The sequence below is a fragment of the Chionomys nivalis genome, chromosome 13 (genome assembly GCF_950005125.1).
Source record: "Chionomys nivalis chromosome 13, mChiNiv1.1, whole genome shotgun sequence".
NCBI classification, from domain to species: Eukaryota; Metazoa; Chordata; class Mammalia; order Rodentia; family Cricetidae; genus Chionomys; species Chionomys nivalis.
In genome coordinates this window covers 66,319,930-66,337,178 of record NC_080098.1, presented here as the reverse complement: position 1 = coordinate 66,337,178, position 17,249 = coordinate 66,319,930, and the positions used below count along the sequence as shown (strand labels likewise).

Sequence of the window (17,249 nt, the reverse complement as noted above, 5' to 3'; positions counted from 1 at the left end):
ATGGTGACTTCAGCTGGGTCAGTGCTTCCTGAAGGGGGCCACTCTGGGCTAGCAGCATCACCCCTGCTCTGAGATGACCATCTTTGATAAGCCTCCCTCTGTGCTCTATTTTGAGAGAGCGGCATTTTAGTAGCAGTGGGGTTTGAGTTAGGGGCATGTGAGACCTCTGCTGCCCAGTGAGTTGACTGGAGCAGGAGACCCCCGTCCTCCAGCCAGGGGGCTGCCAGCTCAGCCTCTCTTTCACCACTGGTGTCTCTTCAGTTGTGCTCTGTCTGGGCTTCTGGTGGCTTCATCAGACTCTATTTTTAAGATCCGTTTCCCTCTTCCTGGAGCCCCCAGCTGCTCTTCTCTAGAGCACTTCGGAGACTCAGAGAAGGTGGGCAGGGCGCACCCCAACAGGCTGACTGCATAAATCTTGCCTCTCTTTACTTTTTAAATTTTGTTCATTTTCAAAATATGAGCACCCGCGCCACATTCTAGCACAGAGGTTCTCAACCTGTGGGTTGCAACCCCTTCGGGGGTCAAATGACTCTTTCACAGGGGTCACCCAAGACCATTGGAAAATGCAGGTGTTTACATTATGATTCATGATGGTAGCAAATTTACAGTTATGAAGTAGCAATGAAAATGATTTTACGGTTGGGGGGTCACCACAACACGGGGAACTGTAGTAAAGGGTCGCAGCATTAGGCTAGCAAATCTCATGGGGCTCTTAGTTCTTGTGAAATAACTCTTGACGTGCCTAGGGACACATCTGCCTGCGGTTCGGGTTGGTATTAGTTGCCTCCTGTTGCTGTAACAGAATGCCTAACAAAAGCAATTTAAGGGACTTAAGGTTTACTTTGGCTCATGGTTTAAGGTATAGGAAGGCGAGAGTGTAAGCAGCTGGTCTTAGTGCATCTGTAGTCAGGAAGCAGAAGGATGGATGCTGCTGTTCTCCTAGTTAGCTCTCCCCATTTCCTCCTTTTTTTTTTTTAAAGGAGTGGAACCTAATCTTTATTTACAGGACACTGTAGGATACGAAATTCCACATAGAAATAAGAAACGCAGAGGACAGCTTCATATAGTATGTACAGTTTACAACTGTTCAAGTATAGTTTTTGTAAAAAGTGCTACAATAACAAACCACATTTAAAAAGAGTTCTTAGAGAAAACAGTAAGACAAATTTATGAGAAACACAGCACATAGTTAACAACTTTGTGCCTCAGCTGGACATTAGAAGTTAAAAGTCCCGGGAGCCCCATCCTGAACTTGAAAGGCAAAGCCTTCAGAGGTAGCTTCTGGCACCACGTTTTGATCTTCCTCTTCCTCCACTGAGAAATACTTCTCAATCAAGCTCAACGAGGCTTTGTATACAGACTCATTTTCATGGCTCTGTAGTGCTTCAATTTTGTCCAAGCCCCCACACTCTTCAATCATCATACTGAGTTTCTCTGTCTCACCTAGTTTCTCAGCAGCCTGAAAGATATTTGAAATGGCATCAAGAATAACCAAAATAATTTTGGTATCTTTTGCACTTAAAAGGTTCGTCAAAGGTTCTATTATGCCACAATGAACAAGATATACAATCTGTTCAACTGTTCCACCACTGGTGTAGTTGGTTACAGCCCACACAGCTTCCTTCTGTGTCTTAAAGTCGGCCTTAGAGAGGACACCAACAAGAAATGGGACTAAGCCATGATTCACAACTTGCTGTATCTGGTCCTGGCGTCCAGCTGTGATGTTTGACATTGTCCACGTGGCTTCCTTTTGAATGTTAGTTTTGGGGTTTGTCAGCAGGCTGGGAAAGACTGCAAGTGCTCCTGCGTCTATCACAATTTGAGTCTGTTCGTCTGTCCCAGTGACAATATTCCCTATGGCTCTCAGTGCAGGAGTCACAATTGGCAATTCAGTAGCTCCCAGAAGCTTCACAAGTTGGGGCACAACTCCTGTCTTCACAACCATTTCAATGCGCTCGTTTGGGCCATCAGTCAAATAGGAGATAGCCCAGCAGGAATCTGCTAGCACTTCTGGATCATTGTGATGTAGCAGGCGAACTAAAGTAGGAAGAATCTGCTCAACTGCATCTAAGGGGGGTGCAGGATTCTTGTTTCGACAAAGGTTTGAAAGTGTCCAGGTAAGATTACGCAGGTAACCGCATGCCAAGGAAGACAGGTCAGGAATTGCAAGAAGTGCCAACAGTGGGTCAACTGCACCATATTTGATAACTAGGTCTCGGAAAACTGAACCATCACCTGCAATGTTTCCAAGAGCCCACACAGCTTGCTCGCTGATATGAGCATGGGGGGATGCCAAGAGAGAGATGAATGCTGGGATAGCACCTCCATCCACCACGGCCTTGGTCTGTTCAGATGTTCCAGACGCAATGTTAGTAAGCGCCCAAGCAGATTCAAACTGAATGGGACTACAATCAGTTTTGCCCAAGAAGGACACAAATTTGGGGATCAAACCAGCCCAGATAATGTTGTCTATAGGAGGCTGTTTTTCCCTAGAAAGCAGTTTCCTGATTGTTGCGGTTTTCCTGCAAGGGAGAAGTAGCATCATCGGGGAATGAGCTGACGTTCCTCCTTTTCAGCATCTGGTCATCTTTCTTCGCTTTCCTCAGTTCCACATTAACTTCTATTCGGCGGCGCCGCATTTCTGTACTGTCTTTTCCCTTGTTCTTGAATCTGTTAAGCCGGGCAGCTGGTGAATTAGCATTCTCATTGGTCGACATGTTTGTAGGAATAAAGGAGTAAGCTAGTAGACAAGGGAAGGCTGCACAGCGGGCTCAGGCGTCCACGAAAGACGGTGTGGGGCTCGGAGACTGCAGAGTCGACGGCCCTCGAAACGTCTGCTGCTCCTCAGCCCTCAGACTTTGTGCCTCCCCATTTCCTCCTTTTATCCAATCCAGGACTCCAGGCCTTTCAGGCTGACAAAGAAGAGTAGCTATCTCAGGTGTCATAGACTGGTGGCTCCTCTTGGCCAAGCTGAGGGGTCTTCCTTGAGGGCCACAGAGTCTTCTTTTCTGCCTCAGGGCCGTACCAGGGGTGAGTGTTACACCATTGTCACTGCTCAAGGTTCCTTCCAAATATTCTTTTTCTTAATTCAGCTCTCACAACTGCCTTGTCTTGCTTCCCAGTTCAATAATGGGCATGGGCTCAGAGCACAGGTAGAAACGCTCATCTTCTGTGCCGGCCTATGATGGTGACCAGCTAGTGGACCAGTGTCCAACCCAGCAGTTAGTTTCTTAGTCAAGGACTTCAGTTGACTTGGCCAGAGGTTCCAAAGGTTAGTCCTAGAATGAGCTGTAGTAACCCTCAACAGTGGATCAGGTGTCCTGGTCCCCAAATACAACTGAAATTTCAGGGTCAGTCTAGCCAATCAAACGCTTCAGATTTGAGAACCATTGCCTTGTAAATAATTCCAGTCCTGGTGCCAAGATGCAGACCCCTGGAGGGAAGCCGTCAATGACCTGAGTCCCTACCCACACTCCATGCCCCCAGGGAAGCTCTGCAGAGGACTGTACACAGATGAGCCTCTCGGTGCCACACTCAGAGTCGCAGCTCCAAGGGCTTCCGTGGAATCTTGACTAAGACCCAGTCACAGAGAAGCAGCACACATGAAGTCCAGGCTGTGCTCCTGGCCTTTAATTGAGTTATAAAGCGAAACATGTCCTCCAATAAACAACAGACAGAGTTTCAAACCTTAAAACTGAGCAAAGTCAAAGCGATAGTACCCGCTGAGCGTATCAGAGGAGACTCGGTGGCCCAGGTGGCAGCCACAAGTGTGGTCACCATGGGGCCCTTGTGCTTTGCCACTCTCCTGGGTGTGACAGCTTCTGCCCTGTGTGGTGGTGAACCTGGAGCATCAGTCATACCCCTGGCCAAGAGTACTGCTGGCACAGGCGTTGACCAGTTCCTGACCTGCTACCTCAGCTGCTTCACTGGGACTGTGACTCACTCTTGGGTTCTGACCTATGTGTTCACCAAATGCAAACCAGGGAGAGAGCCCAGGGCTGCCCACTCCTTGCTGATGAGGTCGTCTGGCCTGATGCCCCTGCCACTGCAGTCACTTGTCTTAGGCCTTCAGTGTGGACTAAAGACCGGCGGCTCTTCAGGAATCCTCTCGTGTCAGACGGGGACAGCTGAGAAGTCCGGCCCCTGTAGACGAAGCAGTTGCCAGGTTCTCAGCCTTTCCAGCATGGACTACCCAGTCCCTAACCTGGAAATTAATAAATGCCTCTGTAACATATATTCATTCTGCTGCTTCTGTTCCTTTAGGGAGTGCAAACATGGGCTGCTTCCTTTGACCCAGTTGTTTTTTTTTAACTTATAAATTATGCGTGTGTGTGTGTGTGTGTGTATGCATGCGCGCGTATGTGTGTATGTGTGATTCAGAATTGACCATTTTCACTGTTTATAAGGGTAAGATGGCTGTATTAAGTGTGTCTGCATTGCAGAGCGGCCAGCCCCACAGTTATCTTCCAGAACCTTTGAACCCTCCCATACGGTCATTAAACCCTAAACATCCCTTTCCATTCCCCCCAGCCCCTGTCACCTCCTTCCTTTGCTGTCTCCCCAGACTTAACTAGCCTAGGGACCTCTGGTGAGTGGGATCATACAGCATCCATTTACTGTGACTAGCTTAATTCACTTGGCATGGATGCTGTACTGGTGTTAGAATTCCCTTCCTCTGAGAGGCTGGACAGTATCCCACAGTAGGCCTTTCCCTTCCACATCTTGATGACTTTAAATCAGTCTGCTGTGAGTTTGGGTGTGGAAATGTTGCCCAGAGTCTCTGTAGCCAATTTTGAGTGCACATCTTGGGGTGATATTGAGGGCTCACAGATAACAGAATGGAGTTTTCATCATTTTAAAGATCATCACGGGAAAACAAAGACCAGCAAGGATGCATCCGCTGGTCTTTGTGAGCATCTTCGCAGACCAAGAAACTCATGGACTGGTGGTCCTTTGCATCCTGACTGGGTTCCATGGAAGAAGACCAGGGTTGGTGACTTGGACACAAGGAAGATATTTGAACTATAACTCTAGAAGGGGATGCGGAGGGTAGAGGGTGGAGCCCTTGGGGAAGGCTGTAGGTCCTCTTGTGCTACCCAAAGTTTAGCTACACCCTTGGGCCCAGTACTGGGTCTGTTCTACTCCAGGACCCTTGGAAAGAATCCAAGGTGGGGATGGCCACGCCCTGCTGTAGATGATAGGCAGGTCTTTGGAGAATCCTCAAACAGAAATTAGCCCAATAGCCTACTGTTTACCATCACCACGCACTGGTGCCTCTGGATGCTGCTTGGGCAAAACACCCTCTACAAACACATGCATCCCAGCAGGACCTGGGAGGAGGAGTTTAGTAATGTACACAGAAGTTTGAACAGTTATGCTTGAACAACATCATATAGTTAGCCCCAGTCATGGGGACACCACCCAAGGCTAGCCTTGAAGACATACATAGTAAAGAATCCTGTGTATACTCTTTTTCCTATATATAAACATATGATAAAGCTTAATTTATATATTAGGCATAGAAAAAATGAACAGTGATAAAGAAATAGAAAGATTGCAACAACATTTAATAAAAATCACTAAGGTGGAAGCCTATGACTGAATCCTGGTGGCTTTGTAAGGAAGGGAGGACAAGCCCGATGATGTCCTGTGTCCTGATGAGTTGATGCTCTGTGTTACCCAGGATGCTGCCAGCATTATCACCAGACATGGACCCTTCATCCTTCAGAATGGGGAGCCAATCCTGGCTTCCCCCCTTTACAAAGCAAGTAAGCTGGTTAAGTTATTTCATTGCAGTAATTAAAAACTCCCAGAGTAACACATATCCCCAGAAGTGTGTCACCAGGAAGCGGTATTCTGTGATCCAGCCTTTTGCTCCTAGGAGAATAAACTTGTTTGCACAACAAGCATTTATTTATTGAACTTTAGCCACAAGCAAATCATGGTGTTAGTCACAGCACCTGAAATCAAGCTAACTTCTGTGTTGAGAGAGTTGTCATGGAAACAGAAGCAAGACTTCTCCCTACTGTGGACTTGAATCTTCTTCAGGAGGGGTGGGTGCCAAGAGGTGGCTAGTTCCTGGACCGTTCTTCACTCTTTAGAATGATAAACACCAAGCGCTTCTGGCCACAGACGCTGCTTTAAGGGGCTTCAACAGCTGGTCGCATTCCTGTCCTGTCTGTCTGGGGCTGTTTTGGGAGCTGATTCGCCATGACTCCCTGTCTAGCTTCTAGAGTCCCATCTACCTTGCGGGATGCAGATTCTTGTGCCTCCCACCCTGCACATTTCCCTGGTGAGGGGCATCATCAGACATAGGCTGTCATGTTCCTACCCAGGCAGGACCCTGTGTTGCCTCTGAAGTGGCGCCTTCAGAGCCACATCCCTCTGGGTTTTGGCTGTACCACTCTGCCCTGTGGGGTGGGGCTCATACGACAAAGGACCCTGCTGGACTTCTGGGTTGTTAGTTACTGTGAATGTTCCACTCAGCGACAAGTGTTTCTCACCTTAATTTCTACTTATATTTTCCAATGCGTGCGCGCGCGTGTGTGTGTTGTGTGTGTGTACATGTACGTGTGCACCCAAGTGTGCCACGGTGCATGTGGAAGACAGAGGACAACTTCCAGGAGCCAGCAGTTCTTTCCTTCCACCAAGTCTCTCTCTAGAATGGAACTCAGGTTATCAGGGTTGGCAGCAAACACCTTCACAGAATAGGACCATCTCACCAGCTCTCACCTGAGACGTCTTGCAGATGGATATGACCGCAATGGACAACACCCAGGGAGCTTGGGGACACCTGCCCAGCTGGGCTTGGGTCATGCCACAGGGGTTTGGAGATGGACCCTTAGCTACATATAAAGGGAGTAGAGACAGTGGCAGGAGCACCGAGAGCCTTCAGGGAGTCTAGGGCGGGACTTTCTCCCCTGCACCTGTGGGTCCTTGATGGGGCTATTGGCCATGGTAGACTGTGTTTTCCACAAAGCGGCCCCACGTTGGGCTAAGGCTGGTTGGAGCAGCTGTCTCCCTCTGCACCAGTCCTAATGTAATAGTCTACCACACCTTTCTGTCCTTCCATATCTTCTAGGATATTCTGTGCTTCTTGGAGTAAAGATTTTACATAACTAGAAGCCTCTGCTTCTATTAACATTGTAAACTGGGAAAGGCCACTGACAAAGGGACACCCTGCAGGTGCCCTGGCCCTGACTCCATTTATATAATGAAACGCTTTGGAAAGCAACAGAAATGTTGTTCTTTGCTCCTCCCCCCCTACCCTCCCCCCCCAACTGGCTTTTATATTCTGCTATTTAATTATTATTTTTCAAGGTAATGGCTTTCCTGTGTCTTGCAGACTTGAGGTGGGAGGAGGCTGAGTTCCCCAGGGGGAGCTGCAGGTCCCTGGGATTAGGGATGGGTCTGAGCCCTGGTAACAATAGTAACGAGTGTAGCAAGGCCCTCGCCTTTGATGTGCAAAGATTAAACAGCATGTCAAGCTGGTGCTGCAGGCTTGAGTGAAACAAGATAATATAGAAGCCTGATACCTCCGGGCGCCAAAGCCCTATAAAGATAAAAATCAGATTATAAATGACAGTTTCCAGGTTGAAAAAAAGAAAAAGAAGTCTTAAGATGTGTTTGCGCAGCAGCAGCCGTCGCTAGCTCGCAGACGCTCCCTGGCAGACATGTGTGCCCCACATGCTGCTGGGAGAGGGAGGGGGACAACAGCAGGCAGCCCGGGGCAGCTCCGGTCCTCCTGTAGCTCGGCAGGGTCTTTCCTTGGCTGTGCGCAGGACCCCAGATGCTTCAGCCCTTTCCTGGAGGCTGCAGAGCGGATTCTTAAAGAGGAAAGGGGGCCACAGAACCCTCAGCTGCCGGCCTTGTGCTTGAGTGGGAGGTTGGAAAAGATGCTACTGTCCTCCAGATTGAGATATGAGGGGGACCAAGGCTGGACTGGGATAGGGTTTCCAAACTAGATGCATGCTGGGACTCAGTTGAATACTATAACTTAAGTAGGGAATTGGCTACTGGGGCTGTTACTGCTACGATTCCAAACTGGGCTGACAACTAACTGGGCATGTGACTCTGGATAAGGCCACCAACTTCCTAGTGCTAAGAAGCCCTCAAGTTACTTCCTGAGGGTGAGACATAGCACAGGCCTTAAAGATTATATAGAATGGATGAGATCAGAACTCAAAGGAGGTATTTATTTGTTTGTTTGTTTGTTAAAGACTGGCCTTCAACTTACTGTGCCTGCTCAAGCTGGTCTTGAACACACACTGGTCTCCAAATGGAAGCAATCCTTCTGTCTCAATGCTGGGATGACATGCATGCTCTACCATGATGAGCTTAAAGGAGAGATAGTGTATCTAGGATTCTTGCTATGGCAGCAGGAGGAGCTGAGGGCTTCGTGCCATGGAAAGGAGAGGGCTTCTGAGAGAGATGTGTGGGAGGTACCCCCCCACTCCAAAGTCTCCAGGACACACTGATGTGGATAGTAGAGGCTCACAGAATCAGAACTTAGGTGGAATCCTTTAGGCCAATGGCTGAGTCTTCATACGTAAGCCAATTCTGTGCCATTTGGAGTTGGATAAAATGGCAAATCTACCCCCATTTAGATCCTGCCCACCCTCACTGTGTGGAAAGGTGGCCTGGCCAAGGGATCTGTTGTAGTTTGAGTGTGAAATGTTCTCTGTAGGCTCCTGTGTTTGAACACTCGATCCGCAGCTGATGGAGCTGTTGGGATGGCTGTGGCACTTTTAAGAAACAAAGGCATATTTGAAGAAGTGGGTCACTGTGTGTGTGTGCTTTTGTGTATGTGTGTGTATGCTTGTATGTATGTGTGCGTATGCTTGTGTGTATGTGTGTGTGTATGCTTGTGTGTATATGCTTGTGTGTGTATGCTTGTGTGTATGTGTGTGCATGCTTGTGTGTGTGTAGTGTATGTATGCTTGTGTGTATGTGTGTGTGTGTATGCTTGTGTGTGTGTGTACATGCCACAGCATGAGTGTGAAGGACTGAGGACAATGTGTGAGAGTTGGTTCTCTTTTTCCATTCTGTCAGCCTTGAGGGTTGTACCCAGGTCATCATGCTTGGTAGCAAGCACCTTTGCTCACTGAGCCATTCTGAGGGCTCTGCCTTGTAGCTCTTACAGCCCACTGTCATTTCCTGCCTGAGCGGCTTCCTGAGTGACCAGCTGACCTTCTTCACCTGCTGCTATATCTGTCCCGCCACGATGAACTAACCCTGTGAACTCTGAGCTCTGCAATAAAGACTGCCTTTCTCTGGAGAGGTGGAGGCCCCTGGGTTTTATTAACGCAGACAGTCACTATTAAGTGAGCCGGGCAAAGGGTGTACTCAAGCCCAGGGCAGCTGCTGTCACTGGGCGTCTCGCGGCCAGTGTGATGGGTGAGCGCTCTGAAAAGCGGGTGGAGCTGTGACTGCCTGCTGCAGTCTGTGCTTTTTGGACACTGGCCAAGCTGCGTCGAGGCTGAGAAGGGCTCTGTGGCACAGGGAAATGTTCTCAGTTGTGCCCGCAACACAAGTCCATGTGGAGAGTCCTTCAAAGGCGGACACCCAGTGCCTGCCCACGTGCCAGAGGAGGACTGAGCCCTGGCTCCCTGTGCCTGTTTCCTGGGGACATGGGAAAGTGAGTGAGGAACTGAGTGCCACTTGCCCAGCTGTGGTGACTCATCTGAACAACAGTGCCTGGGAGATAAGGGACAACCGGAAGTGGTGGTGTGTCTCCTCTTCATTTTGACCCCATGAGAGTTCGGCTTGCTCATTGATTGGTGGGCTGTACCCTGCAACCACAGGGATCAAGTCTAAATGCCTGGGCCCATCAGGGCCCCTTCAGGGGATCTGAACAAAGACCTGGGTATCCTGAAGATTGAGAGTTCCCCGTGAGACTCTGCTGTAAGCCGAGTCTGGAAAGCCTACCTGAGGTCCTGATATTCTAGGTTGTCAATAAACATAGACCGGTGCCTGCTGGTTGTCTATTACCTGTTGTCCCATCACAATCCCTAACTCTGACAGTCACAGCTCTACTCTGCTTCAGTCAGTGAAGTTACAGTCAGGCTGGGAACCAGGCCCGGTGGAGGTCTAGTTGCTGTTCAAGGTCTCCAAGACCTTGCAAGGATTCCCCCCCCCCCCGCCAAAAAAAAAAAAAAAAAAAAAACCCTTTGCCCCTTTTTGGACAGTGGTAACATACCTGAAGGCCAAGTCTAAACGTGACCTTAAGACCCTGTTGTTGTTTTCTCTTTGTGGTGCTGACTTGTAGAAAGAGAAAGCCTCACTTATTAACAGCCCATTGTTGTGCTGGGGTTGCCCCAAAGCTCTATTTAGTGTCTGTTTATTTAGAAAGAAATCACAGCATGCATATGTGCGCGCATGCACGTGCACACACACAAACAAGAGAGAGAGAGATTGAGATAGATAGATAGATAGATAGATAGAGTGAGTGAGAGAGAGAGAGAAGACCTGTCAGAGCACAGAGATCCTCTACTAGATATTAATTATGAAAGAAAGACAAGACTGCCCCATTGCCCAGCACTGCTATGAGGACTTGGTGGTCACAGCCTGGCTGTCCAGGCCACTCAGGATGAAAAGTATGTGCCTATGAGCCTGGAGGGTACTGTGCTGACTCTGTGGGTCTCTGCTCGAGCTTGTCATAAGCTAAGATGACAGCCAGGTCATCATCCTGTCTCTACGCTGTGTAGCTAAGGGTGCTAGCCATGCCCTGGTGAATAGTGAGCGGGACCAGGGCCCAGAAGTTGCCTTGCTCCCTCAGGTGCCGTTGTCCACCCCCAGGACATTCACACCACCAACATGCATATGGCCTCAGCTTTGCCCAGCCTTCCCTGATTGTCCTGCCTTCTCTCTTTAACTGCTGCCCACCAGGTCACACTGTTGTTGCCTTGAGAAAATTGGGCCAATTCTCATCTAAATAAAATGACCCTCTGAAACCCAGGACAGATCAGGAGAGCATGTATTCAGGCACCTTAGACTGTACAAAACTGTCAGACTCCAGGTTCAGTCCAGGATCGACTGCGTCGCTTTCAGGGGAATCAGGTCACTTAAAGATGCATGCCATACAGAAGAGACCTTCTGATACTCTGAGCTCTTTTTCATCATGCAATGTGAACCTCTTGAGTAATCTGTTGGCCAAGATGACTTACAGATACTCCACTTGTTCTTAAATGGGAAGAACTCATCTGCCTCCAAAAGCAACAGATGGGGAACTGCCTTCCCAAATCACCAATATTCCAATTTTGGTTTACTATTTCTACGTGGGAATTTACTAGTGTTTGATATCAGCTATGGAACATAAGACCAATGACAGATATACAAAAATAACACCCCATTTATTTCAAAATAGTAGCATTTGTTCTGTCAAACCACATTTCTGGCCAAATATGGAGAGATCAGCTTGCCAAAGGGCCCCTGAACAAGGCAATGACAATCTATGTTCATTATGACATGGTATGTTCAGTATGTGCTCTATGACAATCTTTGTTCAGGACACACTCTTCTATTGGACTGTATGCTGTCATCATTGCATAGGCCTTTCATCTCTGCTGACACCAAAGTGCTTGGCAAAAGTCCTTTCCTTGTGGCTTGAGGCGGCCACTCAGTTGAGTGAGTTTCTCAAGTAAAGGAGAGCTGACACTATTGCTGCCTACGGGAGGCAGAGGCAGCAGGAGCAGGAGTTCAAGATCATCCTTGCTTCACTATCAAGTTTAAAGACAGCCTGGGTCATAGGAGACCCTGTTTCAACAAACCAGAAAAAAAAAAAAATAGCAGGGCTCAAAGAGACATAGCCATTGCTTTCCTTGCAAGATGAGGACCTGAATTAAACCCCAGAATGCATGTTAAGAAAGCCAAGCTGTGGCAGTTCCTGCTGATGTCCCTTACTGGTGAGTCAGAGGCAGACAGATCCCTGGAGCTTACTGGTCGACCCACATAGCCTATGCTCACAGTTGCGGCCGGTGAGAGACTGTCCGAATTTAGTTTCTGTTACTGTGATAATATACATGATGACCAAAGCAACTCGGTGGAGGAAGGGGCTTTTATCTGGCTTACAGGGTGCAGTCTGTCATCCATGGAAGCCAAGGCAGGAACTCAAGGCAAGACCTTGAAGCACACCAAAGAGGAATGCTTCCTGGCTTGGTTTGCATGGCTTGTTCAGTTTGCTTTTTTATAAACCCTAGAACTATCCACCAAATGATGGCACTGCCCATAGTGGCCTGGGCCCTCCCATATGAACCATCAAATAAAAAAAAAATGCCCCATAGACACGCCCACAGTCCCGTCTGACGGAAGCAGTTTCTCAAGTGAGTTCTCTCTTCCCAGGGGACTCTGTTTATGTCAGGTTGATAAACAAGACAAAATGCAAACAAGTAAATAAAAAAAAAATCAGCGTGGAGACTTTGTCTCCAGAAACAAGGTAGACAACGTGCGAAGAATGACACTTAAGGTTTTCCTTCTGACCTCCAGGTGCGTATGCGTGTAAGTGCACATACGCCTGCGTCCCCAGACTTGCACACACATACACACACCCTATAGCCAGAAATATTGAGCAGAAAGAAGGAAGTTAGAGTGGGTCTGGAGGCAAGGTGCACACAGTTCCCATAGCAACCATTCTTGCTCTCCGGGGACTCTGAGTGTGACAGTAGGTAGATGAGCTGTCTACTGAGAATCTGTGCCACAAATCAGCAACCCAGGGGCCATGGCTCCGAGTGCAGAGCTCATCCGCAGATCCTGGGTGGCCGCTGCATGATTCTTCCCGTGGGGTGAGGCCGTGCTTCTTTCAAAAGCTTGCTAGAGACACCCTCTCCCTGTGAAGGGCCCAGAGCTGTTTCATGTACCGCTTTCAATCTGTCACGAAGCTGCTTTGCTCCAAAGAGCTGGGGCTGCAGGAGGGTATGCTTGTGAGGCTGAAGAGTGTCCTGGATGCCCTTCTGGGGACAGAGTATCTCGAAGCTGAAACTCTGGAAGAAGGAGCAGGCAGAAGCAGACAGCAAGATGCTGTTTTCAATCGTGTCTGGCTGAGTGCCCTGAATGTGTGTGGTGCTCACCCCATCCCAGGAGGAATAGCAAGGTCAGTGTCAGCGCTTTGATGTTGCATTAGAAAAGCGGTGGAAATCAAACACAGACTTCTGCAGCAGTAGCAACCCCGGGGTTTGTATTGCATTGTTTTTAAGTTTTGGAAAAGATGATCCAAGAAGACCAGGGATGTGACTAGCCTCAGTCTTAGCGGATTAATGTTGCTTTCTCTCTTTCCCACTCTTCCACCAGAACCCCATCTGACATCTCACTTGCCCTGAGGCTGGGATGTCCTGAGATGCCTCTGCAGCTGAGGCTTCAAGTTGGATTCAGGCTAAGGGAATGATGGGAATCTCGTTCCTCTTCTCTCTCCCCTGGGCTGTGCTAAAGTGTTGGGGGCGTGCAGGAGCAGGTTGCTTGTGTGTGTCTGTTTAGCTTGGCACCCCAAGCCTTGCAGCCTGTCTCTCCTGTGTGAAAACACTTCTGACAAGCTTCTGCCTGTTTCCACTCCCAGTGTTTGCTCCCTCTGCCTGGCTGGCTTCTTCTTGGAAAACCAGATCTTGTGGCTGCAGTGACCTAGTACAGAGACCTTTGTGCTGGCATCAGGGACCTTTGTGTGACTGGCAAGACACTCAATTTCCCATGGTTGCATCATGTTTTGGGGGGCATGAGGTGAGCATGGGAAGCTCCGAAGGGGTCAGGTCCCTGGGGAAGGTTGCCTGGCAGTGACTTCTGAGTCAATGTTCCCTTAAACTCGGGCCCAGTTTGCATCAAAAAAAGCTTATGTGCAGAGGAGAGTGAGCAACGAATCTGCAGAATGTCCCTGGCCCACGCTGAAGGTCATAACCTCCATGTCGCCAACTACTCACTGACACAGGCATTCTTCCTGAGTATATGATGGATATATTGGAAGCTGAGAGCTGGAGACGATTGGCTGATCTGGGTTCTGTTTCAATATATGTTATTGGAAGGATTAAAATTCTAGTTTAGCGGAGCTAGACTGTCAGCTCAGTTCTCACTGGGCCTCTGTGAACAATGGAGTGCGTGCGTGTGTGCGTGCGTGTGTGTGTGTGTGTGTGTGTGTGAGCATGCGTGTGTGTGTGTGCACTTGAGTGTGTGTGATCAGAATTGAGCAGCTTTGGGTTCCCTATTTGCCCCTTAGTTTTCTGGTGTTCCAGAAAATGTTCCAGGCTGGCTACTTTATAAGAAGTGGAAAGGTTTATGTTGGCTTAGGATTCTGGAGGCTCATGGACATGGTTGCCCAGTCAGCTTCGGATGAGGACCACTTAGCAAATTGGGCCACGTGGTGAGGACACTCAGATAGGAAAAGAAGGGAAAGGAAGAACTAGTGAGAGCCCAGGCTTGCTTTGTAAGCACAGACTCTCTAAGCTGCCTGGTTTGTCCCTGCACACCCCATCCAACATGTCTAGAGAGAAGTGACCCAGCCCAGGAGAAACCATCCACACTGTCTGAGCGAAGATCCCTTAAAACCCCAGGAGTCTCTCAAAGGCTCTGCCATCTTGAATTATTTTACTGAGGAATCGAGTCTCAAAGTGAGTCTTTCTGGGGACAAATCTTATCTGCCTGCTGTACTTGCTGAGCAGTTGAGGTGATTAGGAGCTAGGACCCAGGGAAGTGGGGACAGAAGAGACCTGAGGCAGCCCCTCCAAAGCACATGCCCTGTGCAAGGGATCCTGTTCAATATAAGCATAGGGACCCGAGTTCCATCCCAGCACCCACATAAAAAAACTGGGTGTGGTTGGGAATCCCAACACCAAGGAGGCAGAGACAGGGGGATCCCTGTCAGCCTAGCCTATTCTGTGAGTTTCAGGTCATTAAAAAACTGTTTCAAAAACTAAATGGGCCTGGGACGATTGCTCAGTGGATAAAACGCTTACTATGTAAGTGTGGGAACTATGTAAGTTTGGAAACCTACAACCCATGCAACAGTCAGGTGTGCTTGGTACATGCCTGAAATCCCAGTGTTTGGGAGCCAGAGTAGGGGTTCCCCAGGGCAAGCTGGTAGCTAGATTAGCCAGAATCAGCACCTTCTGGGTTCATCAAAAGAATCCGCCTCAATAAATAAAACGGACAGTGACTGAGGAAGACACCAAGTGTCAACCTCTGTCCTCTACACACTTGTCCTCAGAGGTGCATCTATATACCCTTACATACAAATTCACATATATGCACCAAAAATGGCGGATGGTTTTCAAGGAATGACACTTAACCTCTGGTTTTCATATGCACACCTGTACACACACATACACACAACTAACACACAAACACTCGAGAAAAGGGCTAGCCATGCCAGAATGACCAAAGTTGTGGTTAAAGATTACAGCATTAAGCCTAGCAGTCTGCCCTTGGGGATATGTGGGAGGATAGAGGAGGGGAGGTGGGTGGAGACTGTGTGTAGGATAGCCACAGATCCAGTCAACCACAGGTACAGCTGAGATTCCAGGGAAAATCGGACACTCGACACTCATGTTAGCTTCCTGGGTTGGTTATTACATTAATGAGCCAGGAGGGTGACAAATCCAGGGACCCAGAAGCTTCTTATTTGAGACTCTGGGACTTCACTGTCTACATCTCTTTGGGTTGTCCCCTGCAAGGCTGACTATGATGGCAGCATGGTGTTCCCCGCATTTTGTGTCATCCCAGAAAATGGCCAAGCTAGAGACAGAATGAGAACCCAACCTCGAGGCAAGCTTGTCCCAAGTTCAGGTGGCCTGAGGACTCCTGTGTTCAGATCCGGCATCTGAAGCAAAAGAGTCTTATAAAGGACGAGCCGTCCCGGTGACTTTCTGAAGGCCACTTAGCTAATGTTACCCTTTGTGCTTTTGGTGTCTGTGTGGCCGTGTCTAATGGTGAAACGGTGTTATCTCCCTTTTTAAAATGTTTACTACTTTGTGTGTTTGTTGTGGATACACACGTACATATGGATTGTGTGTGTCCCTGTGTGCGTGCGTACACGCATGTGCATGTGCACATATATTTACAGAGGTGAGAGTTCAACCATGGGTGTCAATCCCCTATTTTGAGACAGGATCTCTGTTGACCTGGAGCTTGCTGGTTAAGCTACGCTGGTTGGCCAGGGAACCCCAGGGGTCCACCTGTCTCTGCCTTCTTGGTGGTGGGTTTACAGGAATGTGCTACCACGCCCAGCTTTTTATGTGGTTTCTGGGCATCAAACCCAGGTCCTCAGGCTTGTGAGTAGAAACTTAACTGACTGAGTCATCCCCAGTCTTTGGTATGTTCTTCACTGACCCAGACGGCATGGGATTCTGAACGAGAAGATGCACCCTTGTGTGGGATGCCTTGGCCACACAGCATCCTTTAAAATACCTTTTGTAGGGTTGCTTGGATTTTGTCAAGGTTCAAAAGGTTTCTAGTGACATTATATTCATAAAGACATTGTCACAGAGAGTGTTCTTGGGACCAGGGACCAGGGACTCGTGTTACCTGTCATGGACAAGTTCAGCATGGACTTGACTGTACCCACCAGAGCCTCCCTTCTTCCCACAGAGGCGCTCCCTAGAGCCTCCCTTCTTCCCACAGAGGTGCTCCCTAGAGCCTCCCTTCTTCCCACAGAGGTGCTCCCTAGAGCCTCCCTTCTTCCCACAGAGGTACTCCCTAGAGCCTCCCTTCTTCCCACAGAGGTGCTCCCACACTGCTTCTCAGTCCCAGAACCATCTCCTCTCACATGCTCTTTGTCTTATCTCTTTGTGGACCACTCTAGAAAACAGTGGAGGGCAGGGCTTGCTTCTCTTTGCCCCCACACTAGCACTACTTAGTGAATGACATTAAGAAAGGCATGGCTTTGTGAAGGCCCCACCCACAAAGCAGGATGCCTGCTGGCCAAAGCCACAAAGCCCTCCACAGACCACTGGGATCTGCAAAGTCTTTCATTCAATGACTTCTTCCCTCTGAGGACTCTCCAAGGAGCTGAGTCAGGTGAACCTTGGGATTCTGCAAGCTCCCTCTTTGATCTCGAGCCCCAGAATGTCCCTTTCTGCAAACTCCCTCAGAATGGAGTGTCACTTCCTGAAAGAGCAACCTGTCATGGCTCAAAGACTTCTAAGGAGTGCTTTCTTTACCATATAGTCTCGGCCTGAATTCCTGTCCTCAGATCTCTGCCCATCCCAGAAGCCGGCGATGCAGGCGGAAAAATGGCTAGATGCCAGTGCTCCTGTTCCTGCTGTCCAGGGAGTGCT

General features: G+C 48.8%; 1 pseudogene; it reads right to left on the bottom strand.

Moving 5' to 3' along the window:
- Window positions 1-977: 977 nt before the first annotated feature.
- On the bottom strand, window positions 978-2,855 carry LOC130885884 (importin subunit alpha-1-like; annotated as a pseudogene).
- Between the last annotated feature and the right edge of the window lie 14,394 nt (window positions 2,856-17,249).